This window comes from Ictidomys tridecemlineatus, chromosome 13 (assembly GCF_052094955.1).
Source record: "Ictidomys tridecemlineatus isolate mIctTri1 chromosome 13, mIctTri1.hap1, whole genome shotgun sequence".
Classification (NCBI taxonomy): Eukaryota; Metazoa; Chordata; class Mammalia; order Rodentia; family Sciuridae; genus Ictidomys; species Ictidomys tridecemlineatus.
Window position 1 is genome coordinate 53,968,871 of NC_135489.1, and position 14,764 is coordinate 53,983,634.

At 34.3% G+C, this 14,764-nt stretch overlaps 1 protein-coding gene across 9 annotated transcripts in view; it reads right to left on the bottom strand.

Annotated features, from left to right (window-relative positions):
• Positions 1–14,764, bottom strand: part of L3mbtl4 (L3MBTL histone methyl-lysine binding protein 4) — a 458,743-nt gene that overhangs the window by 311,500 nt on the left and 132,479 nt on the right. The gene's annotated exons all lie outside the window — the stretch shown is intronic.

The following is a 14,764-nucleotide window of genomic DNA, read 5'->3' on the forward strand; positions in this document are numbered from 1 at the left end:
TAGAAGGGAGATTAGTGGAACAGAGGCAAGATATTGAGGAAGACGGAGGAAGGATAGGAAAAGGGAGAAATGGTGAAATGAAAGTAGCCAAATTATGCTATATACATATATGAATACAGCACAGTGAATTCCATAAATATAATTTAAATAAATAAACAGAAAGAATACCAATAGAGAAAGGAGAACAGAGTAGAGAAGAAAGAAGGAAAAGAGGAAGTTCTGGAGGCTGAAATGGAGTGAATTACATTCCATGCATGCATAATCATATCAAAATGAACTCTTTTATTATATAAAACTATAATGAACACTTTTTATAAAGTACAAAATTTCTCTATTAAATTTGATTTTGAAAAAGTAAAACAACATGAGAACTGAACAGAGACCACTGATTTTAGTAACTTGAATGATATGAATGGCCTTTACCTGAGACTTCTGAGTAGAGACTAACTGAAAGTAGTCTCTATGTGATATATCTTGCCAAAAAAACAGGCATCTGAAGCTGGAGAAAGAGGTGAAACCAAAAGAATGTGCTATTTCTACTGAGAGGAAAAAAGTGAAAAGGAATGAGTGCTGTGACAAAGAGGTCTGGAGTGAAGAGGGAAAAGGCTGAAAGAAGAAAACACAGATCTGACATGGAAATTTATACAGGACCGAATTCGGTGGGAATTCAAAGAGCCCAGAGACTTTACTGGAAGAATCATCTATGTTTCTAGTCATAATATGACAAGACAAAGAGAAAACTGGCCGAGTCCAGGTTCCCACAAATTCAACAAACATTTATTCAATACTCACTATGAGACAGACCCCATGTTAGTGCTAACGATTCAAAAGAAAATAGAGCTCTTGCCCTAAAGAAGCTTGAAACTTAGTGGAAGAAACAGAAAACTATCATAAAAGAGGGGAAAATCAACTGCAGAGACATGAGCAAAGGGCTAAGAATACAAAGAACAGAGTAATCCAATGAATAAACACAGTAAAACAAGATAAGTGAAATACATAGAATGTTGATCGGCAGTAACTGGTAAGGAGAATACAAGGCAGAGAAGAAGACAATGGAATGGCATCTTTAAAGCATTGAAACCCATAAAACTGTAAGAACTATGTAGCCAATAAAAACAGCTTTCATTTTTTCTCATATATCATCTTTTCTACATTTTCCAAATTATTTATTTATTTAATTTATATATAACAGAGGATGCATTACAACTCTTATTACCTATATAGAGCTCAATTTTTCATATCTCTGGTAGTAAACATAGTATACTTACACCAATTCGTGTTCTCATACATGTACTTTGAATATTCCTACTGTTAGAAGGAAAGCCCTGTTTTATTGGTGCTTCATAGTTTTTCTAGCTGTCAGGATAATGAGTGATTTGGAGTCATGGTTCCTAGGTCAACCAGGAGGTGTGGTAGAATAATATTTTTGAAGTACTAATATATTTTAAATAGACTTGATGTCTTAATAAATATAATATAGTTTAAATAAAAAAGAATCTTACAATGATAAAAATAAGCACAGTGAGATAATGGGATTATTATATACTTAAGAGCTAAGTTTAAGAATGGACAGGGAATGGGGTTAGAAATGATTTTGGAATGTGATGATCATTATTATCCAAAATATATTTATAAGACATGAATTGGTGTGAATATACTTTGTATACAACCAGAGATATAAAAAACTGTGCTCTATATGTTTAATAAGGATTATAATGCATTCTGCTGTAATATATAAAATAAAAAATTTAAACAAAACAGCTTTCAAAATGAGAATGAAATAAAAATTTTTTCAGATTAAATAAAACTGATTTTGATATATATGTCATTTATTTTTATAAGGTACAAGTTTCCAGTTTTGATTGGGTTTCTGCCTTACTACTACAGTTTATTATTTTCCTAAAACATTGTTATAAAATCTATTTTTCCTTTCAAACACTTAAGTCTTTGATCTAGTTGAAAGTCGTTTTTGTGTACAGCTGGGCAAGTACAACCCATTAAATAACCTATAATTTATTCCCCATTGATTTACCATTTTCTCATATTACATTTTCATGCATCTCTTTCTCCTTCTCTATTTTGTTCTGTAGACTCTTAGTCTATTACCAAACCACCATAATGTTGGGAATTTCAGTACAAAATTATTTTATCCCATTTAAATTAAAACTAGTTGGGATTCTAGTTTAGAATCAAGTTAAATATTCATCTGGAGATAATTAACATTTTTGTGATATCTTTCCATTTATTCATATATTAATTTATATCCTTCAATAGAATTTTCTACTTTTCTTCATATAAGGTCTTTCACATTTCATGTTCAATTTATTCTACATATTCTATACATTATTGTTATTGTAAATGGTATTTTTGTTCCTTTTCCATTTCTAAGTACAAATGGCTGAAACACAGAAAAGTTAATGGGATTTTTAAAACTTATCCTATGTATGATCACATTCAACATTCTCATATTAATTGTAATATTTTGTAATTAGATTCTTCTGATTTTTCCAGGTATAAAATCATGTTACTTGCAAATGTGTGTGCATTCATGTAAGGGGATGTAGTTCTGGGCCTTCTTTCCAAAGTTTATACTCATTTGACTTTGTTGCTTATTTTATTCACTAAAAATTAAAAAGAATTAATATTAATCTGATAATAGACACTCTTAATTCCTTACTTCAAGGTTTTGATAATTTGCTATTACATTTTAGAATAACTTTTACCATATTCAATTCTTTATACAAACACAATTTAGCTAGGAATAGCAGTTAAATTTTATCAAAAGCTTTTACAGTGTCTATAGAACATTACATGGCTTTCCCTTCTAATTTATTAATATATGAATTACACTGGTAGATTCTATAATACTGAACCCTGTTTCATTATTGAACATTATATTAATGAACAATATGCCATCTTTAGTAAAAGGGTATGATTTTTCCAATATATGGCTGGATTATATTTGCCAATATTTATTTAGGATTTTATATCTGTGTTCAGATGTGATTTCTAGTCTAAAATTTTATTTTATTTTTTGTACTTAGGTTTCATTTGCTACTCCATAAAGGAACTTTCAACCCTTTCTATGGCCTGGAAGAGTTTATCACTGAAATTATAAAGATGAACAGTTCAGCTGGATCTCCAAGTCTCTTCGACTGTATATTCAAAGCTTCAACTCTTTTCTTGGGTTAAACTTTGTCTACATACTCTCTGGTTTATTGGAAATAATCCATTCCTCCAAGTTCTCAAATATGTTCCTATAGAGGTGAATATATTATTCTTTCTCACATTTGCTTTTGTAAAAACTTATTCCATATCTTTATTTTTCTATTTTTATTTAGTAATTAAGTTTTAAGGCCATATGTTACATGCTGATTTCTGACTTAAGAAAATAGATAAATGGTGACAGCTTTAAAAGTGACCAGGAACACAGAGAAAGGGAAAATTTCAGCAGGGCATTGAATTGAAATGGGTGAAGTATAACTAGGTAAAGTCCACTTCCACCAGAGTTAAGGCATGATTCTGCCACCAGGTAGAAATTACCAGTGTAGCAACAAGATGATAACAGAGGTTACCCAGAGGAAAAGTACAAAATGATAAGAGAATCATTGTTGGAACTCTGGGGAATCCCAACACTTTAATGGAAGGTGGAGAGAAGAACTGATCAGAAAACACTGACATAAAAACCAAGACTGATGTTCCAAAACACAAGAAAGAAAAAGTGATAAATGAGGAGGTGAGGGTAAGGAGAGGGAGAGAAGAAAAGGAAAAGGAGAAGGAGAAGAAATAGTCATCGTTTCAGTTGAAATCAGAAAGATAAATATGGAATTCAAGGTTGAAGATGAGAAGAAAATGCAAAGTCACCTCAACAACAGGGGGACCAGTTCTGTCACTAGAGGAGAACAAGGAGCTCAAGAATTTAACATTGTTACTGAAATACTCAGGGGAAGGTGACGTTGGCAATAAAGAGCACCCTTGCGCATAGATTTCCACTATTAACTCATTTTCCCCCTGGACATGTAGTACAGTTGGAGTAGGTCTATAAAAATAATTCTCATCACAGAGACTCCATAAGAAAATACTTCATATAATTAGGAGGTTGATATTAAAATACTCTCCCATAAATACCACCCAATAAGTCATCAAATTAACAACTATCTGTATGAGATGGCAATATTCTTCTCATAACATGATTAACTACATATTTCCCTTTAACTTTTTCTTCCATGTATCCTAGAGACACCTAATGTAATCTATTAGACACAATAAAGTTCTAGTTGTTGTTGCTACTTTCATTAATTTAATTAATTCTGTCAATCAGAATTTAGACTTTCCTCTGTTACAGATATCGCCTGGTGGGCTTCAATTAATGGACATGCTTAAAATATTATTCAAGATTATTCTTCCTTATAATGCTTTAAAATAAATTCTTTTCAAATCATATCTCAACTTCACAGCTTGTTAACCTTTTGAAACACTAGTCATTCTCAATGAATGTAAATTTAAAATCCATGAAAAAACATTGAATTTCATATCACTAGCAAAGCAGCGTACTTTTATTACTTGGGAAATGAATGAGAACTATTTAAATGAAAATTTTAATGTAAAAACTTCTAAAGCAGTATTGTAAAACTCAATTTCTATAAAGTACATGTAAACCAACCATGAAGAGTTCTGTTAGTCCATACTGGTGTTTTCCCGTCTGAAGTTTTTATGACTCTTAAGCCTGCTTGAGTTAGTGTTGCGTACATATAATGAGGAAATGCAATTGCTGTTAGGCTTAATGATTAAAATCCATACACCACATGCTAAAAAGTTCAATTATAGTACTCTTCCCTTAGCAACATGTACTAAATAATTCCCATTTTCTACAAGAAAGCCCAAAATGATTTTGCAACTTGGAACTTGAGGTAGGTAGATTAACGACCTCCCAAATATGTCCACTTCTGTATCCCTAGAAATTATGAAGACCTATGGCAAAAGAAATTTTGCAGATGTGGTTCAGGTTTTTGAAGTGGATGTGTAGTAAAGAGGTGGACCCAGTGTAATCACAGGGGTCCTTAAATGGAGCTTTCCCAGCTATGCTCAGGGCATGATATGACCATGACTCAATAGCTAGAGAGATACAACCTTGCTGACTTTGAAGGAGTGCAGATGACTTCTAGAAGCTGAAAAAGACAAGGACTCAGTCTCCCCAGAGCCTTCAGAAGGAATGCAGTCTTGCCCACACTGGGACTTTAGCCCCATAAGACCCATGTTAGAATTCAAACCTACAGAATTCTAGGATAACTAAATTCTGCTGTTGGAATTCTGCAGCAGTTATAACAGTAACAAGAAACTAAAAGAACCACAGAGCAGGAGTAACAAGCATTGATACTTAGTAAACTGTTCAAGCTCACAACAAAAAAGTTTATAAATGCTGAATAACTGTGAAATTTTACAAATTATCATATTGCATGTGTCTGAAAATAAGAAAAAAATCAATAAATACTGGATTAGCATGGGACAATAGTTATCACATAATAGGTCTTATATTCTGATTTGAACTGAGGTTCACTGTACTGAATACAGAACAGCTTAAGAGACCTGTCTCTGAGCACAGATTCTCAGACAACTAAATTATAATAGACCAGGTAGATGGCACCAAAAACCCATTCAGTATTCTATTGTTTTTGTACATAAATTCTATGAAGTTAATTCTCTAAAGTAAATTTAAATATCGTCATAAAGATTCAGAGCTCAAATGTATCTAACAAATCAGCTAATCACTTTAAAAATGAAAAATGATTTCCCCCAAGACTCAGTTGTGGCATAAATGTCTTATTTCATGGACCAATTACTCTGATGAGCCATAAATGAAGACTAATTTGAGTAACTGGTTTCAATTCCCAGGTATCATTTTTATGTTTTAAAAATCATCAATAAAATAGTTTCCTTGTCAAGTCAAATCTTAAACTACTAAATTCAGATTTGCTGTTACAAAAATTAATTATGATAATAACTATCTGAGAAGAATAATTACTTCTAAAATACTACGCACTGTGAAGACAACTACAGATAGATAATTAAAAATACAAAGAAGGGCTGGAGTTGTAGCTCAGTGGTAGAGTGCTTGCCTTGCATGTGTGAGGCACTGGGTTCAATCCTCAGCACCAGATAAAATAAATAAACTAAAGGTATTGTGTCGATCTACAACTTAAAAATATTTTAAAAAATATAAATAAAAGGGTAGACTCTAAGTAGACTACTTATTAACATACAGCAAAATTAAAATAGTACTGCCATAAACATCTAAAACTTAATTTTGTATAGGTTGATACTTACTTAGGAAAAAAAAAACTACTTTAAAATCAGTACCACACAGATTCATTCTGGGAACCAATTAACCTACAAAGTACATACCGAGACCTGGGGCATGTGAAGCTCTACACAGGGTGTCTAGCTCCCTCCAGCTGTCCAATGCTCTTCCTTCCTGACACAGAGCCCCACCTCTGTGCCCTGCTGCCCCTTTTTCCTCTCCTCACATCTGCAGCCTTTTATTTTCAGTTCCACATGCTCCCCTGCAGAAGTCCCCTGTACTCTTCACCAACTCTCTACACAACTGATGATCACCCCCCAAAATCCAAACTTGCATGTTGCTCACTAGCCTCTGATTCAGACCTGACCCCTTGAATGTTCCATAAGCCTCAGTCTCCACATAAATATAACCCTAGTGTTGGCCTTCAAGTGTGATCCCAGTTAAGCCTATCTACGCTAGATCCAGTGAACCCTGCTCCTAAATCTCTTGGGAAATCTGTCTCCCCAGTCAACATACACCCTGTAACAGCTGAGCAAGCCCATCTCGTCAACTTTTGGCAGTACACTGAAATCTCAGTTCCTCTTCTACTATACCCTCGCCAAAAGTTATTTCTCCACAAAGAGCTATCCCTCTACTGCACTAAGCTTCATCTGTTTATTAACCATGGGACAATGTTCAGCCAGCTGAGCACAGCACACAGGGTACTTGTCCTAGAAGCCCAATCCAACTTTCCACCTCATCTGCTACTCTCTATTCACTAGTTCAACAACTATGTAGAGAGGACCTACTAGGCTCCGTAGATACAACAAACCCTACAGACAAATATAGACATAACACCTCCCTTATGAGCTTTAAAATCCAGAGGGGAGCAATCAACTAATGCAAAATATGATTACAAACTCTATAAAGTGCTTTCACAGAATATAAGGCCCTGAGACCCAGATCCAGGAGATCAGGGATCTTTCCAAACAAGTGGCACTGAAGCCAAAATCTTCAGCAAAACCTATGTTGAAAACTGGGCAAAAGAAAGACCTGGTGAGAATAAAGGGCATTCTAGGCAGAAAGGACAGCAGGTTTAAGGGACCTAGGGCAGTCTCACACAAGGCCAGTGCAATCAGCAGGAGGAAAGGGTAGTCACATCCCAATCTTGGAGTGGCAAGTGTGAAGAGACAGGGAACAAGCAGATTCTGCAGGGATTTGAGGCCTTACTAATGATTTTGCCTAAATTCTATCATTCAGGTAATGGGAAGCATCTGACAGGTTTTAAGCAAAGAAAATGTAGTGAAAATAACAGGATCAGGCTTATGTTCTGAAATTATCTGGCTGGTTTGTACAGCCTGGAAGAGGTGATACCCAGAACAGGTCTACAAAGAAGGGTTGAGAAGCTCAGGAAAGGGATGACACCTGGGACCTACAATGGTACAGGAAAGATAAAAAGAAGTGGACAGACGTGACAAATATCTGATGCAATGGGCCTTGATGACAGACTGCCCAAGGGAAGGGAAAAAAGGAAGAAGGTGTCAAGAGGGTCACAAAGGCCCCAGCCATGCACTGACAGGCAGGTCTTTACTGAACTCAGAGCATCCTCACCCACCTAGAACCTCAGGGACACAACAGTGACTTTAAATCCAGCATGTAAGATCCCTGTGAGCCCAAAAGAATTCACATTTCTCAAGTTTTTCAAAAGTCTATGATTTTTGTAATCTTCTAACTATATATCTTTTAAATCTGTTCAACCTACTGAAGAGCAGATCCATGCCAAGATCATCTTCCTGTGCTCTTCATTTTCAACACAACAGCCACAATCTACTGGCAACAATCTCCAATTTTCACATAAAGTACTTTTCCAAAAAGTTATTTTCTACATACAGCTACATCCCAGAACAGAGAGGCTGTTCAAGAATGCCTTATGAGAAACAAACTATGTAGCTTCCAGTTACGTAATAAAGAAAAAGCAAATGAGTCTTTAAAGGTTTAAACCTCATATGAATCTGTTCCACAGAGAAATATAAGACAAAAATCACTAAGAAAATGCTTTACCTAATGCTAATTATCTTGAGCAAACAGTTTTTAAAACAGACCTCTAGGACTCTCCTGAGCAAAGTTACAGCACTTAAAAAAAGTCTAAGATTTGTTAAAATCAAAAATATAAATCCCCTATTAAAGGTGTTCAAGGAAAATGGCATTTATTAAGTATCTAGCCAGAGTCCAATACATTATGGACATAGTCTCATTTAATCCTGACAGTTTTACAGGGTAAGTGATATTTTCTATTATTACCATCACAAGAAAGAAACCCTAGGTTTAAGAAAGCAAATAACTTATTGGAAGTAACACTGCCAATTCAAAATTTAAATAAGGTCTGTTTGATTCTAAGCACAATATACATTTCCTGACAAATATAAAAAGAAATCATTCTTCAGAATAAATAACTAAAGTTTGGACTTCTAAAGGTAACATTTATCCAGGGCTAAAGTCAAAGCCCTGGCTGCTGAACACTCAAGGTCCAGGCTATCCACCTAGTATGCATATCTATCTATCTATCTATCTATCTATCTATCTATCTATCTATCTATATATATATATATATATCCCCCAACTCCCAACTTCTTTCTTTATCCCCCACCATTTTTAAATCTTAGATGACACTATTGAAGTCTGTAGGACAGTATATAACACAGTCAATGAATGGGAGATAATATTATTAAATATTTAATAAAACAACTAAAGCAATCTAATAAAAATTTCACTTAAGGTTACTCATTATAAACTAAAACTACCAGATACTCATGTTTCTCACTATTAGAAACTGTGATTCAAAGATATAACATATAGAGGTAGATACTAAAATAGTGATATAAATTATCAATACATATGTGTGTGTAAATTTGATTGAACATACATATGGTGTATAAGCACACAAACAGATAATTCTACAGCTCTGTTCATTGAGAGGTCCTGGGAGTAATGACACCCTAGTAACAATGAACACACTCCGTCCCAGCCATGGAAAGGAATCAGAGCTCCCTGCAGAAATGGCTGGTTCAAAGACTGGGAGACAACAAGATGAGCCTAAACTATCTCATACCCAAGTTTTAGTCAGCTTTTTTACTACTTGACTAAAAGATCTGACAAGAACAGAGGAGAAAAAGTTTATTTGGGGGCTCATGGATTTTATTTATGGTCTCAGTCCATAGATGGCTGACCTCATTGCTCAGGGCCCAAGGTGAGGCAGAACATCCTGGCAGATGAATGTGACAGAGGAGAATGGCTCAGGACATGGCAGCAGAAAACAGAGAGAGAGAGAGAAAGAGACTCCATTCCCAAGGGAAATACTATAAATTCCAAAGGCATGCCCCAATGACCAACTTCCTCCAGCCATGCCCTACCTCTGTCTACAATCACTATTCCTAATCCCTATCAGGGGATTAATTCACTAATTGAGTTAAGGCTCTCACAACCAAATCATTTCACTTCTAAACCTTCTTGCATTGTCTCACACACGAGGTTTGGGGGAGCCTCATATATAAACCATAACAACCAGTAAATTCAGAAGTGGTCAGAGAATAATACATCAAAAAGACACCAAAACTACTTTCTAAGGGCCCTGCTAACCAAATTGGAGAGAATCTGAGCATCAAAATAATGACAGAAATGGCAAAAAAAAAAAATCGTGATAAAATTAGGAGACATGAATCCATAAGAAATAAATGAAATAAATAAGAAAATAGTCATCCAGGAGATACTGATTTAAAAAAAAACTATAATTAAATAGTAGAAAGATCAGTAGAGGGAAGGAAAAAAGGGAGGGAGGAAGAAGGAAATACACAAAGTACTGGGGATGAGTAAAAACCAGTTATATTCCATGCTTTTATAATTATGTCAAAATAAACCCTAACAAGTCAATAAATAGGGGTAGGGTTGTGGCTCAGTGGTAGAGGGCTTGCCTAGCATGTGTGAGGCACTGGATTCAATTCTCAGCACCACATATAAATAAATAAAGTCCACTGGCTTATAAATAAACTCTAAAAAGTCAATAAAATTTTTTTAAAAAATTAAAAACAAGAAAAAAAAGAAAATAGTAAGTTTGGTAGAAAATATTATACTCACAATTTTAATTACCTGTCTTTAAAATACATATTAAATCCAAAGGGGAAAAATGTAACTTCACAGTGGGAAAAAATCTAACAAGATACCAACTGAAGCAAGAGATCAAACTTATCATCCAAAACAAGACAAATCAAAATTATGTGCCACTTAACAGAATGCAATAAGGACTCTAAAAAAGCATCACTTCTGTGATATTTCCCCCAAAGGTAGATGATGACCTGAATGTAATATAGAAGGAATATCAGACAAATCCAAACTGGGGGACATTTTGCAAAATAACTGGCCTGTGCTCTAGAAAGTGTCAAGGTCATGAAAGTTCAGGAACAGTTAAGGAAGTGTTCAGGACTAAGCAGCCTGGAGACACAGGACAACTCTATGCACAGCATGATTCTAAACTGATCCTTTCACTTAAAGGACATTCCTGGGATGACTGGTGAAACCTGAATGGGGTCTGAAGCTTAGAGGCCTGTCAGGAATGGATCAATGGAGATCTCCTATTTTTTAAGAGCATGTTTTTCTTTGTAGGAATATAATAAAGAATTAGGGTTGATGAGTATGGGGTTGGCAACTTACTTATTAGTAAGAGGAAAATTTTCTTTATACTCTACTTCCTACATTTTTATAAGTTTGATAGTTTCACAACTTTTAAAAATATATGCTAAAAAAAAAAGAATGCATTCACTCTAGAAACCAAGAGAGTGTAGGGAGATGAGAAGTCATCTAAAATAGGCATGTCAGAAAATAAGCCCATGTTCCAAATATTTCAAGTGAAAAAGTTTAGGTCTCAATGAACATTAAAAGCCTTCAAAGGAGCAGCTTTAATGTAAGACGCAAAAGGTAATTATGCCAAACAATAATTAAATATGCTTTAAAAGAGCAAGGCGTGTTAGTGGAAAGAATCCTTCACTCAGGCTCCAAATGAAACAGAAGCTTTTGTCTTCAGCAAGAGAATGAGCAAGATCTGCAAAAGTAAGATGGAGGGCTGACTCAGGCAAGAGAAAGAGGCTGTCACAAGGCCCTGCCTGCAACTCAAAGGACTCAAAAGTGTCTCCACTAGAACATTCCCTTCACTGCACTGTGACATTCCCTTTTGCTAAATCACACCAAGCATCAAGGATTCAGTCCTTTTCTAGAGTTCAATACCTTTATCCATGAGGGACCTCTAATCACACATGTGGCAGAGTTTAGTGCTGCCTTTGGAAGGGTTGCTCTGTAGGATGGCTTACAATTATGAATAATCAGAAAGCTTCACAGAATTTCTTCAGTGAGGGAAAAATTCTAACATGATTTTAACTTTCATGTATTAAAGAATTCTATGTAACCTATAAAAGCTGCCTTCATAAAACAAGTGTTATAAATACAGTCCCTAACCCGATGTGCCTTATCCAGTTTTACGCATTGATCACTTCTAACTTCAAGAGGAAAACAGATGTGTTCCTTCCCTTTGTCAGGTTCTGAATTCACAGTGCCACCAGTTCACCAAGAAGTGGCAGGATGCCATAAGGGAGATCAATTAGGTTCAAAGATGAACCATTTATATAAGCTAGAATCGAAAGCAAACAAATGACTTAAAAATATGCCCTGGAGACTATTTATTACAGTAGCATTTTCATTAAGTGCACACGAATGCTTCAATTATTACAATGCCCCCACAAGAAGTTCATTATTTAGAAAGTATTCCCTGTTTATCCTCCCATAATAGCTTCATGGACTAGTGAACACGGAATTCTTTAGGTTCAAAGTAGCCAAGTGCCTAAATATTTAATTGTTTATTTAATAATAGGGCCATCTATATTACTAGAAATTGAGTGAAGTGAAATGGATTTGGTTTTCCTTTTTGGTTTTCCCTTTTCCTTAAATTTACTTTTAAGAAATTTACTCTAAATTTACTTTTAGGAAAGCAACTGCCTTAGTGGAAGAAAACAGACCTCTCACAAAGCTTAGAAAATGCAGGAGTTAGTTCCACTGGGGTATAATTATTTTGTAAGAACAGTACCTCTGCTGTTACACCTAGGAAGTAAGCTGGCTACAAGAACAAAAGACTCTAGGATAATATTCAAAGGTCAGTCCATCTGAAGCTTTTAGAATCACGTAATGAGCCACATCTCCCAGCACTAACCACTCTCTGAAAGTAAGTTAAGCACTTCTGAAAGCTGTGCTAATTCTTCTTCAGGATGTTTAGCTAATTAATTCTTCAGAGTTCTAGTAAATTATTACCTCAGTGTACAAAATAATAGGTCCTTTTGGATTGATTGGCCTGAACAGATATACTTAAGTAGAAGATATGAAAAATTAGGTAACTGAATTTTTTTTGGAAAACAAGTGCCCCGAGATATGCTAAGAAAAAAAAAATAGAGTAGGGAAAAATATATAAAATAAGAAAAGTAGAGAATATAATGAGGTTTTGAAGGAGTCAGTCTGAAGAAAGACCCTCAGAGCAGAAAAGTGTTTCTTCAAAAGTAAGTTCTACACTGCATGTTCTGGAAGACTGGAGCAGAGCAAAGAAGACTAGGTAGCATGTAAGGAAACACTGTAGCTTTCCTGAAACTCAGATGCTACTGGCAACTTCTGGCCATGAGAGAAGATAAGAACACAGTAAAAGAAACCATGTACAATAAGTCAAAGTGATATTCTAGACTGAATCCTGGAACAGAAAGTAGGTATCAGTTGAAAAACTGGTGATATCTGAATAAAGTCTGCAGTTTAGTGAAGAGTGATACACTGATATTAATTCTTAGTTCTGACAAAAATTCCAGGGTCATGTAAGTTGTTAAATGTAGGGAGAAACTAGCTGAGGAGTACACAGTAATTACCGCTGAACTATCTTTGCAACTTTTCTGTAAATCTAAAATTATTCCAAAACAAAACACTTATTTAAAAAAGAAAAATCAAACAACGGATTTTCCAACAATATACTCAATTCCAGAAATTAATTTTTTTAGTGTTCAGGAGTCTCTAAATTTATTTTTAAGAGTATTTGTCTTATTGTAACATGATACAAACTAATTGCAAAAAAAAAAAAAACTCTCAGGATATATACTTTTTTTCTCACTACTTAAAATAGCTATTGTTAACATCTTTTTCATTTCTCCTATGAATATGTGTTAATTTTGGCCATCATTCTGACTAATATCATGGGAATTTTTCCCCTCAATATTTTATTATAATCTTTTCCTCTCATGTAATTTAAATTTCTTCAAAGGCATTTAGATGACATATTTTTCTATATAAAATTGTGCCACAGTGTTTTACCTATATTCTAAATATGTTTAACCTTTAGATTATTTACAACTTTTCACCATTTATAAATAGTGCCACAAGGACAATTTTTTTAATTATTGTTCATCTGGAAGGTCCAAAATATCATCACTACTTTTGAATTTGTACTTTTTTACATTTCAGTGAAACTGAGTACTTTGCCTGGTTTTGATTAAGATCTTGATGAATCTGATTACCTTATCTGATTCCTTTAATCTATTATGGACCAACCTCCAATAAAAGAACAGGAAAATGTAGCTTCTACTAAAATGAAACACTAAGATAAACATATGTCAGGATAGAGTGAAATTATAAATATTAAAGACTCTTCGTTTGGTAACTGAACATTATTGACCTAAATCTGATCTTTTTTTCCTACAGTGAATGTTTCAACCACAAAATAAAAGAACCTAAAACAACTTACAATAATGTTAAAATACAGATGCACGGGAGACAACAACATCGTAAATCACCACCTTTTTCTGAGAAGAAAAAATTTATTTAAAAAAGTCCCTACCATTAGGGCAAGGTACAGTCCAAATTTATTTCTAAAATTCCAGTGTTGCATAACTGAAGTATATTTCAAAAGAGCTAAACATCAAGTTACATAATTATCAAACTACTGCATCCTATTTTGCTTTTTCAGCAAAGAACATGACAGGCCTGGGGTGGCAGCCAGAGAAGACAAGAAATTTAAAATAGCATACAGTGTTTGGTTGTAATAGAAAACAACTTTATTTTAAGTATCATTTAGGTGGTAGGTCACAAATTTTTAATGTTTCAGGGCTAAGAAATATAAGGTGGTCTTTTAAAATTTAAATTACTGTTTGTCATTTTTCAAAGTACTTTCAGATGTTTTCAATACTTAAAAACAAATAAAATGGAAGACTTATTACTCAACAAATGTTTAAGGTACTTCTAAAAGTTTATTAGAGGAGCATTATCAAATTTATCTGTCTCTTTCCCACTGAGAATAGCACAAATATTGCTGGACATTCAACTACATTTACAGAAAATTTACTATCAATTCTCTGCTTGTATGCAAAAAAATTACAAAATAATGTGGAATATATATTCCAGTGAAGTAGCATCTTCATT